The sequence below is a fragment of the Podarcis pityusensis genome (genome assembly GCF_964106645.2).
Source record: "Podarcis pityusensis genome assembly, chromosome: Z".
Lineage (NCBI taxonomy): Eukaryota > Metazoa > Chordata > Lepidosauria > Squamata > Lacertidae > Podarcis > Podarcis pityusensis.
This window is the reverse complement of record NC_138044.1, coordinates 5,030,235-5,046,374: the sequence shown is the minus strand read 5'-3', so window position 1 is coordinate 5,046,374 and position 16,140 is coordinate 5,030,235.

The following is a 16,140-nucleotide window of genomic DNA, read 5'->3' as shown; positions in this document are numbered from 1 at the left end:
TCAGGTTCCTGGCAGTGCCCTTAAAACTGCCCGTCTGGCCATCAGATAACCCCCAAAAGGGGCGAAGAGTACGGCGGAATGGGTTAGCGGGCTATCGGGAAGCCATTGCTGCACCTGAATAGCGAAGCCCCGAGCTTGCAAAGAACAGCGCTTCGCTCTCAAAATTAAGAAATTTGGACCTAAATTAAACTATAAACTGCAAGAGGTGGAACTAAGGAAGGCTCCGAAATAATAAAGATATTTTTTCGAGTTCGGCTGTCATCTGGAATCAGCTTTGACGCAGCAACAAATGCAGAGCTGGAAAGCGAAAGTAAGTTGCCGCTAGCGGCTATTGTTTCAGTTTTCCCCGTAACTTTTAGAAACAAAATAAAGAAGCTAAAAAGTAACTTTGCCAAGTTCTAAAGAGGCTGAAAGAAGTATTAGACTACAAGGGGGAACAGAGGAACTGTTGCGGTAAATAGAGATCTTTGATGGATCGGAGGACATACAGAGAGCCAAGTTCTTTGTCTTCCCACTTTCGTTTTTAAAGATAAAGAAAGGAGAAGCTTCCGACTCCATTGTTAGTAGTAAAATAGAAGGGAATCTGAAAAGGCTGCAGTTGCAACGTACAGGATTTAACATCTCTTATGTATCGTCAATCTCCTTATTAATTGGATTTATAATTTCGGTATATCAAAACAAAAGCTGGATTTTGTTTATCTGGACTATTAATTTATTCACCCCGGATTTGGGTACTGATACCTAGTGGATGGATTAAGTTACTACAACTTGTTTTTCTGTGCTTCTTCCAACGTTAGTGGAATTTTTTTTATTTTTTTTGAAGTGACCTTGGCTCCACTTCCTCCTTGTGCTGTTTTTCCTTTCTCAGTGGAGCTTTCCTCTTCGGTTATTTGTGGTTATTTTCTGCAGACATTAAGCACCATTCTTTTGGAATATTAAACAGACAACCCAGACATTAAATTTAAGGTTTAATCGGTTCTCCTTATTGATATTGTGGAAGGATCATCTCATCCTAAGTGGAATATACAATTTGAATTTGGAGTTAAGTTCCTCATTTTTTCTTAAATTTTGATCTTTTGGATTTAAACTCTATTTGGATTACAATTTGGATTACAATTTTATTTGGATTACAATTGAGGCAAGTACAAATACAGAAGGAAGAACCCAATTAGGATTAGCCCAAGTGGGGGCAAGAAGATTGTTTTCAACTTTGGTCAACTTTGGTCAGGATTGTGACTACCCCTTTAACTTTCCCTATTAAAGGGGGGGGCAATTAATCTTAAATTAATTATTTTTCTTTTGGAAATTATAAGATATCTTTATTTGTAAAAAAGCTTGTGGGTTTTCCATCTTAGCTATTCTTTTAAATTTAAAATCTGTAAATTGGTCATATTTGCTGTGATTTGAACAGGTGGGGAACGTAATAAAGGATATTTTAGGTAAAATGACACATCAACAAAAGAAAGGGATGGAAGGGGGGACACCAACTGACAGGAGACCATCAAAGCAAGAATCTGACTTTAGAGCAGAAATATTGAAAATGTTTGCAGAAATTAAACAAAGTGAAAAGAACTTAGAAACAAAATTAGAACAAGTGGATAATAAAATGGAGCAAGTGGATAATAAAATTGGGAAAATGGATAAAAAAAATTGATGAGACAGTTAATTAACTGAAAGGGCAAATAAAAGAGGTTTCCAAAAGAACACAATCACTAGAAGAGGGGTTGAAAAAGACAAAATTGGAGATGAGGAAAGTGAAACGAGAGGAAGAAAGAATGAAGGTGGAGATGATAGAAATAAATAAATCGCAGGAGGAAATTAAAGACGCAATTGCTATGAATGAACTGAGACAGAGGGAAGTCAACCTGAGGCTGAGATCTGTACCGGAAATTCAGAACGAGAATGTGAAAGAGAGACTGATTACAGAACTGGCACAGTGGCTGGAGATCCCAGTAGAAGAAGTAGCAAAAACAGTGCAAAATGCATTTAGGATGAGAGTAAGAACAACTAAGGCAAGGAAATTTCCAGGCGACTGCTTAATTACGTTTAAAGATCGAGAGATGAGAAATTTGATACTACAGAAGAATAGAGAGAAAAGACTATATATAGATGGGAACTACATAATCATCTTCAAAGATATTCTGATAAGGCTGTTGAAACGAAGGGATCCTTATAAGCCACTGGTGCAGATTCTCAAGAAGAACAAGATTGACTTCAGATGGGAATTTCCAGAAGGAATTTCCTTTTTCTATAAAACTAAGAAACGTAAGTTGACAAGCCATGAAGAAATAGGGAAGTTTATGAGAAGATACAAAGAATTGCAAGTGGAAGAAGAAGAAGTCAAAGGTGCAGAGGGAGGAGCAGGACCCAAGGACGAGTCAGAATCGGCGGAAGAAGAGAGTTCCGAAAAAGAAGAAGAAGAGGAAGAAGAAGAAAAGGAAGACAGGTTATAAGTAAATTAAAGTAAATTTATTTAATTGGCTTCTATCATGGCTCTAAAACTATGGAATTGGAATATTAATGGGATGAATGACAAAAAGAAACGAAATAAAATTGAACAATTTTTACAAAAGAAAAATTTGGACATTATATGTTTACAAGAAACACATGTGGCAAGGAGACACAGAAAAATTTTGATCAACAAAAGACTAGGGAATGAATTTATATCTTCGGATAAAGAGAAAAAAAGAGGGTTTTTTTATATATCAAAAACAAAATTGAATCTCAACAAATATTCAAAGATGAAGAAGGAAGAATAATAGCAGTTCAGATCAAATGGCAAGGCAAAAATTTAATAATATGCACCTAATGGAAATAAGACTGAATTCTATAAAGCTTTGGAAGAAAAGCTTTTTGAATATATGGACCAGAAAATCATAATAATGGGAGATATGAACGGAGTGGTTTCATTGGAAGTGGATAGATTAAGAGAAGGAATAAATAAAGAAGGGAAACTACCTAGGACCTTTTTTACAATGACCAAGAACTGTAATTTGATTGATATCTGGAGACTTAGACACCCACTGGAGAAGCAATTTACTTACTATTCAGAACCAAATCAGTCAATGTCAAGAATCGATCAAATATGGGTATCGAATTAATTGACTCCAAGAATCCAACAAATTGAAATACAACCTGAAGTAATTTCAGATCACAGTCCAATAAAAATGGAACTTAAAGGTTTTGAAGAAAGAACTTTTAGATGGCGAATTAACGATTATTTGTTGGATGATCAGAAGATTATAGAAAAAGCACAAAAGAAATTAACGGAATATTTTATAGACAATTCCAACAAAGGTACAAAGATGAACATTGTTTGGGACGCAAGCAAAGCAGTTATGAGAGGATTCTTTATTCAGCAGAACTCACTGAAGAACAAACATAGGGAAAAAGGGAAAAAAGAAATCCTAAAGCAGATCATGGACAATGAGCAAAAACTAATCAAAAAACCAAATAAATCAAAAATCAAGCAAGAAATCAAGATACTTCAAACTCAATTTGCAATGATAATAAATTAAGAAGTGGAATAGAATGTTAAAAGGTTACGACAGAAAAATTTTGAGTTCTCTAACAAACCAGGTAAATGGCTTGCATGGCAAATTCAAAAGAGAAAAGAACAGAATACAATTAACAAAATTATTATGAACGGTGAAGAGACAGCTAACCCAAAAGAAATTAGGAAAGGATTCTTGGACTTTTATAGGCAATTATATAGAAATAAGGAAAGAAATAATATGAAGAAAATAGAAAGATTTTTAAAAGATAAAAAGGTGCAGAAGATCCCGACAGAACAAAAAGACCAGCTGAACACCCCAATAGAAGTTGAAGAGATCAAAGAGGTTATAAAAGAACTGAAGAGGGGAAAGGCCCCCGGACCAGATGGATTTACATCAGGATATTATAAAGAAATGAGAAATGTTTTGATGATACCATTGAAAGAAGTTATGAATAATATTCTAAAAGCAAGAGAGATCCCAGATACGTGGAAAGAAGCATTTATTACTTTGATTCCAAAACAAGATGCGGATTTAACTCAAGTTAAAAATTACAGACCTATTTCATTGTTGAATACGGACTACAAAATATTTGCGGGGATTTTAACAAAGAGAATGAAAAAAATATTGATAAGAACTATCCACAAAGACCAAGCAGGGTTTCTGCCAGGCAGACAAATGAAAGATAACGTAAGGAATATATTTAATATTTTGGAATTTCTGACTGCCAGGAATGAGAAACAAGCGATATTAATGTTTGTGGATGCTGAAAAGGCATTTGATAATGTAGTATGGGATTTTATGCTGAAAAATTTAGAATATATGGAAGTGGGGAAAGAGTTTTTCAATGGAATCAAGGCAATATATACAGAGCAGAGAGCTAAGCTGATAGTTAATAATGTAGTTACGGAAGATATAAAGATATCTAAAGGAACAAGACAGGGTTGTGCGCTCTCGCCATTGTTATTTATAACGGTTCTAGAGGTCTTTTTAAATGTGATTAGACAAAATAGATCAATTAAAGGGGTGACAGCAGGTCAGAATGAATATAAAGTCAAAGCCTTTGCCAATGATCTGGTTATAACAATGGAAGAACCAATGGAAAGTGTTAAAGAAGTATTGAAGAATTGAACAATTTGGAAATGTAGCCGGTTTTAGATTGAATAAGAAAAAGACTAAAATAATGGCTAAAAATATGGAGTATAATACGATAGAAATAATGCAACAACAGACAGAGATAGAGGTGGTGAAGAAAGTAAAATACCTGGGAATTTGGTTAACTCCTAAAAATATTGACCTGTTCCAGAACAACTATGTACAGGTTTGGAAGGGAATAAGGAACGACCTGGAGGTGTGGGGCAGAATGAAACTGTCTTTTGGGGGCAGAATCTCCACGATAAAGATGAGCGTGCTTCCAAAGATGTTATTTTTATTCCAGAATATCCCATTAAGGGGAAAGGGATCTTTAAGGACTGGCAAAGAGTGATTTCAAGGTATATATGGCAGGGCAAGAAGCCAAGAATAAAATTTAAATTATTAACAGATGTGAAAGAAAGAGGAGGCTTCGCCCTGCCAGATATGAAATTATATTACGAAGCAGCATGTTTATGTTGGTTAAAGGATTGGATTAAACTAGAAAATATGGAATTGCTAGACCTTGAAGGTTTTGATAACAGATTTGGTTGGCACGCTTACCTATGGTGTGATAAGAAGAAAGTTCATAAAGGCTTTGCGAACCACATTTTCAGGAGTTCGCTAATAGAAGTATGGGACAGGTATAAGAGTCTTTTGGAACCAAGAGTTCCACATTGGTTATCCCCGTTGGAGGTCATGTGTGTAAAGAAAATTAATATGAGAGGTAAATGGGCTACATATGGGGAAATGGTGATTAAAGAAGGAGGAAAATGGAAATTAAAACCATATGAACAAATTAAAGATTATGTGTATGATTGGTTACATTATTTCCAGGTAAACGAAATGTTTAAAAAAGATATAAAGGAAAGTGGTTATGCAGAAAAAGACTCTAAGTTCCAAATAGATATAATAAATAATGAATATAAAACTTTGTCAAAAATGTATTTGTTGGAATGGTACATGAAAGACGAAGAGGTTAAATCGGTAATGATACAATGGGCCAAAGACTTTGGTTATAACATTCAATTTGAGGACTGGGAAAAACTGTGAAAAGAAAATTTAAAATTTACTGCATGCACGGCGTTGAAAGAAAATGTTATGAAAATGTTTTATAGATGGTACATTACACCAGTAAAACTTGCAAAAATGTATAAAACATGCAATAAGTGTTGGAAATGTAAAGAAAAAGAGGGAATGTTTTACCATATGTGGTGGGAATGTAAGAAAGTGAGGAGTTTTTGGGAAGTGATATATAATGAATTGAAAAAGATGTTAAAATACACTTTTGTTAAGAAACCAGAAGCTTTTCTCTTAGGGATTGCAGGAAATGAAATAAGAAGAAAAGACTGTAAACTTTTCCAGTATGCAGTTACAGCAGCAAGAATTTTATTGGCCCAGAAATGGAAACAAGAGGAAGTACTGACGATACAAGAATGGAGATCGAAATTAACGGACTATGCGGAACTGGATAGATTGACTGGGAAAATAAGATATGTTTGAAACCAAAAGTTCATCGAAGATTGGGGAAAGTTTGTAGATTATCTGAAAAATGTATGTGATGTGCAAACAACGCTAGTGGGGTTTGAAGAAGCACTGTAAAAGTATGAGATGTATTGTCAATAAGAAATAGAAAGGGGAGAGAAGACAAATGGCAATACAATGAAGGGAATGCGTAATTGAAGAGTAAATATGGATGATTACCAGAGAAGCGGAAGGAAGTCAAAAAGTTTAATTTGTTAAAACATGGAGAAAAATGTATAATTGTGTTGGAAAATTAATAAAAATGATATGAAAAAAAGAGAGAGAAGTGTTCATGTAAAGAACCTCCCTCTGACTTCTGGGTGGTTGAAACGTACCCTATTGTAGGAACCCTTGCAACCCCACTCACCACTGGAATATGACCCCTGAAAGAGGGAATTAGGCCCTTGGGATAAAAAGGTACCCCACTCCTGATATAAGCTACTGTCCATGTTGAGGAGGCCTTTCTGTAGCTCAAAGGTCTGGCATCTCCTCATCTGCTGAGCCTTCCATTTCCTTCTGTCCCCCTACTTGGAACCCAAATGTGGAAGGACATTGTCTGATACCTTTGGAGCCATGTGTTTCTCTGTTCTATATATTTTATTTGCTTAGCCATATTGAGCTGCATCCAGCACTATCACCCCCAGCCATTTTGTACTTGCAACACTTTTATCAAGATGGGAGTACCAGCACCTTATTTTTTTACCACCCCTACCCTCCCCCCAAAAATAATTCACTGGTTGTATCCAAAAAAGAGGCCATATTTTCCAACATGCCCTGTTGCATTTGAGCTTTCATGTGATGTAAAAATCACTTACCGTATTTTTTGCACCATAACACTCACTTTTTTCCTCCTAGAAAGTAAGGGGAAATGTCTGTGCGTGTTATGGAGTGAATGCCGGCTGGGGGGGCGGGATCTGCTGCAGTCATGAGCAGAGGATCCATGGTTCCCCTTCCTTCCCTCCTCCGTGGCTCGCTTTGAAACAGCAAAGAGGGAGAGGAGCCGCTTACACAGGTGTAAGCGGCTCCTGTCTGGTTGGCTGCTTTAAACCGTGCTCTCTGTCCCTCTCTCCTCCCCACTCAGCTCGCTAAATAGCAGCAAAGCTTTTCAGCTCTCTAAGCCGGGGAGGAGGGAGAGAAGCAGAGCCTGCTTGTTTTAAAGGAGCAAAGTGGGAGAGAAGAGGAGCCTTCTCCCCTTATACCCCTCTTCTGCATTATTAGCAGCATCCTTCTCCACACACCCCACGCATGCTCCTTGTCCCTTGAGTGCTTTCCCTTCCCTCCCCACTTAAAACGTGGTTACAAAGCACGGATCCACATGGATCCTCAGGATTTTTGCATTGGGCTACCCCAAACTCACCGTCAGATCACATGTCTGTGGCCACAGCATGAACCACAAAAATCCTACATCCACTGTTTCGTTTAGAATATTTTTTTTCATGTTTTCCTCCTCTAAAAACTACGTGTGTGTTATGGTCAGGTGCGTGTTATAGAGCGAAAAATACGGTACATAAATATAGTGGAATATGGCACAAGTTTAACATTCATTTCTGTGTTATTTGCTGCCAAACAACATACATTTATGAAGGTGCCATGAGACCCTTGGGCAGTGTTTATTTCTTCCTTTTTCGGTGTGGGGAGGTTTGTCTGGAACAGACTAATGGCTGCCATTTAAAAAAAAAAATCCAGCTTCACCTTTTTCCAATGTTTTACTATCTCCTTTTCTTGTTTCCCCTCCTCCTCCTTTTGCCACTAAGGGAGAAAGAAATGCCATTGTGGGGAGACAATCAGAAAGGAAAGGAACAGTACATAGGAATTTCTTTGCAAAAGGCATCCCCACACCTTTGAAAAAACCCAAGAACCCTGTTTGTACAGAACTGATGTACTTGCCAGCAGGACAAAAGAAAACAAAGCATGCATTCCACACACAAAGAAGCACAGGAAGGGGATATTTTTTTCTGCTTTGCCCCCCAGGGTGATCTTTCAGGCTTTAGCACTACATTGTACTGAGCCCCCAACCTATTGAAAACAACAAGAATCCTGCCTATCCTATGAAAAGAGATCAGAACCATGAAGAGATAAAGGATTGTTCTGGCTATTTGCATCGTTCCTCTTTCCAAGGGCTTAACAATAGCGAGAGGTTAACTATCTCGAACTGTGGCTCATTCAGAAACAACAGCTGCTTCTCAAAGGCGTTCTGCGTGTGTCACAGTTGTTTGGCAAACAAACAGCTTTTATTTCCCCTTCCCTAAGTGAATTTGCTTAGGGAAGTGCATCTTGGATGGTGGTTTTTTCATTCTTCTTTTCAGCCACCCAGCTATCTCTGCCTTACAGTAAAATGCTGGTCAGACTCCACTGGGTGGCCCAATGGTGGATGAGATCATCATTGGGGTGGGGCACATGATGGCTTTCTGAAGGGTAAGGAGAGGGAGAGATCAGGAAGGAAGGAAGGAAAATAATAGAAAGCAAAGAAAATGGGGAAAGAAAGGGAAGAGAAAGAATGAGAAAAGGAGAGGAAGAGAATGAAGAGAAAGGAAGGAAGGAATATGGAAACAGAAGAAAAGTAGGAGTTGGGGGGAAGAGGAGAAAGATAAAATAACATGAAGAGAAGAGGGGAAGGAGGGAGGGAGGGAAGATGGATCAGGGACATATTTTTAGGCTCCTGTGTTGTTGTTTTCCTTTTCAAGTGATGTAAAAAACAGCCCAGTGGACCAAATTAGTGCCCCACATCTGCCTAAGCTGGAGGCCCTCAAGTAGAGGCTGCGTGCTCCAGCTGTGGATTTCCTACACCAAGGAAGAGGCTGGTGGATTATGCACCCTTTTTGAATGTGCACAAAGACCAACAGGGACATGGCTGCAGCTTCTTACACACCACACATTTAAAGCCCACTTAAAGCGCATGATTTCTCTCAAACAATCCTCAGAACTGTAGCTCAGTGAGGGGTAAGCAGCATTTCCTAATATACTTTGGGGGAAGTCATGTGCTTTGAATGTATAGTGTGTACGCAGCATAACTTCTTGACTTTTCTGTTCCCACAAAACATCTGACAGTTGATTAAGCCTGTCTTTAAAAAAAAATGAAAAAATGAAAAGGGGGTGGTGACGAGATTTGGTGTTTTTATTCTTCACCTTGTTTCCAACTCTGGACTATTACTCCCCCAGCTGTCCTCGATATGGCAGATTTAATGACTGCAAATGAGAGGCATTTATCTCTGAAATAACTGTTGTGCTTTAAAAAAAATAAAAAAGGCAAAATCAATAAATTCATTACCCACACACCGACAGTATTACTTGGGAGAAAAAAAGGCTCGTGCTGTTCTCCAATGATTGCCAGACAGCGAAATTTTAGCATCTGAGGGGCTCTCTGAGTGCAACATTTTCCAGCATTTATCTGTAATTACCTTGGCCTAGAATGGGTAGGCTGCTTTTTGCAAATGCCAAAGCAAAATGCATCCAAGCAGCCTTGCGTTCCCACCCCCCACCCCCCTACCTACACATCCTGCTTCCCCTGCTCAAAACTCAGTGATAGAGCTTTTCTTGGGGAAATGATGGCAGGGGAAAGTGTTGCATCCATTCATAGGTAATGGGATAATGCCTATATTAGGACTGACAGGGCAGTCAGAAAAATGTGCACCAGCTTTCAAGTGCATCAAAATTCCCCATCACAGTATCAGAAGAGCCCCCTGGATCTGACCATCTAGTCAACAGCTAGGCGTGGCCCTTCCAAGCCTCTTTTGTCTGGCCCTGACGCCTCTCCCCAGGTCACACCGCCACTGCCATACAACAATGTATGTTTTTGTAAGCCCGCCTGCAAACAGGAAAACCTATCAGTTTCAGGAAAAAGCTAAACAATTGGCCCAAGTTCCATAGTCAAGATGGGGTGAATGAACTAAGCACAGATGCAAAATGGAGCCCCCAGGCCTCTCTACCAGGTTGTTGGGACTTAGCCCAGGCCACAGCTCACTGCCTTGCTCCAGCCCATCCTTGAATTATTTTACCTGTGATAGTTCCTCTTTTTCCTGATTGGAGAGAGGTGTGTGTAGAAACCTCTGGATTTTGTAGTCAACTCTACAAAGGCAAATTTCATGTCTGTTGCTCCATCCATTTCTGCCTCTGGCCAGGTCCACAACTGGAACATGGCCCCCAGAAGGTGGTCTATGGGTAAATGTAGCCTTCCGACTGAAAAAGGTTCCCCACTCCGATCTAGTTTACCATCCAGGCTGCCAGGTGATCGGTTTGTCTGAGTTTTGCAGTCCATGCATTGACAACCTGAAGCCTGGATTTCTGCAATTTGTTCTATGTAGGGCTGTCTTTGGCCCAGTTCGGAAGCTGCAGCCAGTGCAGAATGCAGCTGCCAGGTTGTTGTAGGGGGCATCTGGCTAAGAATATGTGTCACCCTTGTTAAAACATCTGCACACTGACTGCCCATCAACTACCAAGCCAGCTTCAAGGTCCTGGTATTAATTTCCAAATCCCTTAACAACTTAGGTCCAGGGTACCCTCAAGGATCACCTGAACCCTTATATCCCATCTTGATCATTGATATCATCTGCAGGAACATCGCTGGTTGTCCCACAAGTCGGTGAGGCTCATTTGACATCAACACAAAACTGAACCTTCAGGCACCTTCTATTTTAACCATTAAGATAAAACCAGGCTGCACAGGCAATTTCTCATGGGTAAATGCAGCAAAGAAGAAATAAAGAAAAGAAAGGCAGTGTACATAAATTCATAGGACCTAGTGTATGTTACATCAAAAATCTATCTCTCGGCCCTGCCCCATTCTTGCTCATCATTGTAGAACTTTACTGCTGCTGCTAACCATCTCCAACAAACACACATAGGCTTCTAAAGTTTCAGCTTCCTGCTGTGACAGCTCTGCAGCTCATGTTTAAAGAGATGAGTAGCTTATCTCACACTAATGGAAAAATACCAGCCTTCTCTGACACTTTTGCCAGAGTACAGCCTTTTGCCTAAGGTAAACTTCCCATTACTGTATTTTAAAAGCAATGCGTTCAAAAACAGCATTTTATGTACATTAAACTTATACCTTTGAGAGGAGAGACTCCTGTCTGAAATCCTGGAGAGCTACTGCCGGCCAGTGCTGGGAATGACAAGCTAGGTGGGCTATTGGTCTAACTATGTGTAAGGCAGCTTCTTGATGCCTGGCTAGAGAGGAAAAAGATGCAAGCCTGCTGATCCGAGCAGCGCTGAAGCTTTCTTTTCTGCATCTTCTCTGCCACTTGCCTATGCTGGCTGCACCTCTGAGCAAAGGCTGAATAAAGAGCCCAAGACTTGGGGAGATGTGTAGCCGTTGGCACAAACAGAGGAGCCAAGAAGGCGGAAGACATTACACATAAATGCATACATCTCCCTCCATTTTTATTTGCCCTGGAAATGGAGTTGAGTCAGTCTCTCTGTCGGGAAGACCAATGCAAGAGACGTGATGAATAAGGCTTACATCCAAAATGCTGCTGTCATTTTCTATCCCTGTAGCTTGAAGAATAATGGCTTGTTATTTCTTATTAAGTCAATGGTAATTCATTCCCCTGCAGGGCCAGACAGAGTTGTATGTGCTCCTCTCCTCACTCAGGGGTGGGGGTGGGGAAGCAGGCACCAAGTCTCTCCTCTTGGGACAAAGTCTGTTCTGCAAAAAGTCAAGAAGTTATGCTGTGTACACACTATACAGTGGTACCTCTGGATGCGAATGGGATCCGTTCCGGAGCCTCGTTCGCATCCTGAAGTGAACGCAACCTGCTTCTGCGTGTGCGTGGGTCACGATTCGCCATTTCTGTGCATGCGCGTGACATCATTTTGAGTGTCTGTGCATGTGCGAGCAGCGAAACCCGGAAGTAATGCGCTCCATTATTTCCGGGTCGCCGCGGAGCGCAACCCAAAAATGCTCAACCTGAAGCTACTTCAACCCGAGGTATGACTGTATTAGTTGTTGTGGTGATTCAGAGGTATAATCTGAAATCAAGCTACATGTAAGCTTACTGGTGTCTCTGGTATCTTCTGCATCGCGGATCTCCCCCAAAGGAGTCTATTCCACTGTCAAACAGCTCTTACCCTTAGAAAGTTCTTCCTACTGTTCAGTCAGAATCTTCTTCCTTGTGATTTTAGTCCATTGGTTTGGGTCCTAGCTTCTGGAGCAGCCTTACCTGGCTGCTCACAATGGTGAGTGAATGATGGATGGTCAATGAATTGACCCACAAGTTTTGATCCTGGGGGAGGAGGTGGCAGCAAATATTGTTACTCGTGCTGTAAATTCTTTTTGCAGCTGTTATTAGGGTCACTTTGTGGATTCTTTCTTCTAAATGTGGGGTTTTTGTAAACATATTTCTATATAATGTATTTTTACTTACGCTTATGCTCTTGCATAATTCTGCACCCGTCACGCGGGTGGCGCTGTGGGTTAAACCTCAGTGCCTAGGGCTTGCCGATTGTATGGTCGGTGGTTCGAATCCCCGTGGCGGGGTGAGCTCCCGTCTTTCGGTCCCAGCTCCTGCCCACCTAGCAGTTCGAAAGCACCCCTAAGTGCAAGTAGATAAATAGGGACCGCTTTATAGCGGGAAGGTAAACGGCGTTTCCGTGCGCTGCGTTGGTGCTGGCTCGCCAGTGCAGCTTCGTCACGCTGGCCACGTGACCCGGAAGTGTCTCCGGACAGCGCTGGCCCCCGGCCTCTTAAGTGAGATGGGCGCGCAACCCCAGAGTCGGTCACGACTGGCCCGTATGGGCAGGGGTACCTTTACCTTTATGCTCTTGAACATGCCATGAGTCACTTGGAAGCATTTTTGTGCAAGAAGCAACTAACAAATCGTTTTTATAAAAATATAAAAATATCCCAATTCAAAAAGGGAACTGGGGAATTCAGGTCAGTGAATTGATTACATCAGTTTACGAGGACATTAAAAGGGGCGCCAACTATGGGGTGGAAGGAACTTCAGCCCTCTCAATATTGGGGGGCAGGGGCTGAGTCCCCCCAATATGAAGGGGCCGCCATCTCCCGCCACTGCTGGTTGCCCTCCACACACCTCTGCCTGGCAGCCAGGCTGGGGCGAGGGGGCATTACGTGGCTGAGCCCCTCAATGTGGGGGCACTTCAGCACCCCTACATTAAATTATTTCATTTAAGGAAAAGTCAAAAGCTTTTATACAAAATGAACAAGTCACACCAGTCAAAGTATCTGCTCCCTTTATTAAAAAACTTGTTATACTATATTGATTTATAATATTTATTCTATCTCTGTAAAAGTACAGTGGTTTGATTTTTATCAGAATTAAAAATTAATTCTTTGAATATTAATGTTCTTAATACTTTGGACATGTAGAGTGTGTATCAGCTATATAAAAGAACAAGGTGTACTTTTTAAAAAATAACATTTTCTATGCTGCTACTCTGGGAGTAGCCCACACAGAAATGCTCATACCTTATAATAATGCAGATATAAAACATAACATGCTAACACTTTTTTGAAAAGCTAAGCCTGTTACAAACATCCATATAGGATCACTAGGACTGTGCACAACCCCCTGGCCCATCCAAGTCTGACCCAGGGAACATTCAACCTGGCCTGGATCTGGCCCAAGTCAGTTTGGGAGAGGGGCAGCCTACTATTTAATTAGAGATTTTTAAAACCCAATTAAACATATGGTAGCGGTAGGGCAGGTGAAGATGGAAAGGCTGCATCTTCTTTTTCTTTTTTTTTAGCTTTCTAAATAATATTTATTAATAATTTCAGAATTACAAAAAAAAACAACAACACTACAATACATAAAAAGAAGAGAAAAACGCAAAACATAAAAACCAATACAACAATACAGCAAAAGAAAATAAAAAAGAGGGGGGGGGAGACACAAATCCCAAACTGCATATCTATAACTTCCATTTGCTTGTTTCACTGACCTCCTCACACCTCCCTTTTTGTATTCTAGTTTAATTAATTGTTTCAGCAAATTCTTTCCATCTTTCTCAATTTTTGTTAAAAGAATTTATCTTAACAATTTAACCTAATAATTAACTCAACAAATCCTTTCCATCTTTCCCCATATTCTGTTATTCAAATTACCTTAATTTATTTAACCTTATCTTACCCCAAAATACCTTAAAGCTTGAATCTTAGTTTTCAAATATACATAGCTCTTGATATCATTTCTGCTAGAGTCATATAGTTTCATTCCAACATTTTCCCTAATATTCATTAAGCTAATTCTAAATAAAAAGTTTCCTTTATAAATTTTCTTCCAATCTTCATCCAGCGTCTCTTCTTCCTGGTCTCGGATCGTGTCAGTCCTTACTGTCCATTCCATCTAGTCCATCAACCTGGAAGCCTTATGTCCGAGGCCCTTAAGTCTCTTCCACGTCCCTTCTGCAGTTCTTCTTCTTGTTGTTTATACTTGCCCTTTTCCTTATCTTTTGTTGGTCTCTTTCTTAATTTCTTTCCTTTCTCATTGAGGAGTAGGTCTCTGGGGGATTCCAACCCAAAATTGTCTCCATCTCCCTTCATCCAGCCCGCCCATTCCCCACAGTCCCACTCCCCACAGTCCTCGATATAATCCAAAAAGTATTTAAAATCATATTTCAAGGTCTCTCCAAGGTTAGGAACCTCCTCATCTCCAAACTCCCCCTGGCCCACTCCAACTTCAATCTTCAATAACAGCGGCTTATGCTCCTGTAGGGCCTCGGGTCTCTCCATTTGTATTATTTGAGGTGCAACTGCATCCTCCTCCATTGTCATCTGCACTTGCCCAGTCAGTACAGGTTCATAGGTTGGTCCCTGGATGATTTCTGTATCAATGTTCCCTGTTTGTCCACAGTTATTAACCACAACAGTCAAATCCATTTTCTCATTCATCAAGTCCATCTTCTCGTGCATCTGTTCCAGCAAGGCATTTGTCTTGCATAGAGCAAGCACCCAATCTTCCTCCCAGCTCATCTTTGGTCAAGGTCAGAAAAGACTGTTCCCACGATCTTAATCTCACAGATGTTGGGTCCTCAAGTATACTGCAGCAACAATTTAACAAGCTCCCTCTAGAGGAGAGAATTTCTATTTGTATCCATTTTTTAAAAAAAAGGCAAAGGAAAGTTACTTTCATTTTTCAGATATTTCAGATATTTTTCAGATATTTTGTTTCTTTAAAATGCAAAAGGCAACATTAGAATCAACTTGTTTCTCTTCATTAGCTATCTGTCAAAATATTCCATTCACAGTCGATGAACCTCTCCAACAGTTTCTGTCTCTGACACCCTGTTCCCAGGTTAGAGACGGTGGAAACTTATCCTTCTTCACTCCCTCTCCTGCTGGGTTAAACAGAGTTCCCCCTCCTTTTCTCCTGCTTCCAAGGGGGGTTTCAGTAATTCTAAATGAAGGAAATTTAGACTTTTTTGCCAGCTTTCCCGGCTTTAGCTTACAAAGTTTTTGCTTTAGTCTATATACAAAAAGTGGAAGGCGGACTTCCTGTTTTGCACCTTCCCGCTTCGATACCAAATTAAGAAATTTCTTGATCCAATTTTCCGTTTCTACTCACGGGTACTTGTTTTAAATCCAATTGTCCACAGGAAAAAGTCAGCGCTCTCTGGCAATGGCTGTGCAGCTTCACTCCGTGAAAGTAGCAGTCAGTTCGTAGCACCGCGCTTCTCACCCCACTTTGCTCCGGAGCCCCTAAATGGGATTCCCTGCGAGTAGGGGACGCTCCTGGTGTCCTGCCGAACCCCACGTTCCCAGGCTTCCTCTGCCTGGGATTTCTAGCGGGTCCCCACCTTCGCCGCGGTGGGAAGACCCAGTTTCCACAGAGCCCGTTCCTCCGGTCAGAGGAACTCCGCCATTCACCAATGACGCTGACCCGGAAGTCGAAAGGCTGCATCTTCTTTGGCCTCCTCCCAACTGAGAGCATGGAGGGTTCAATCCTGCAGGGTGCTGCTTTGCAAGCATATGAAGGAACACCCTGTAGCCTGCAGGATTAAGCCTTGTGAGGAGAGGATTTAGTCCTGCCTA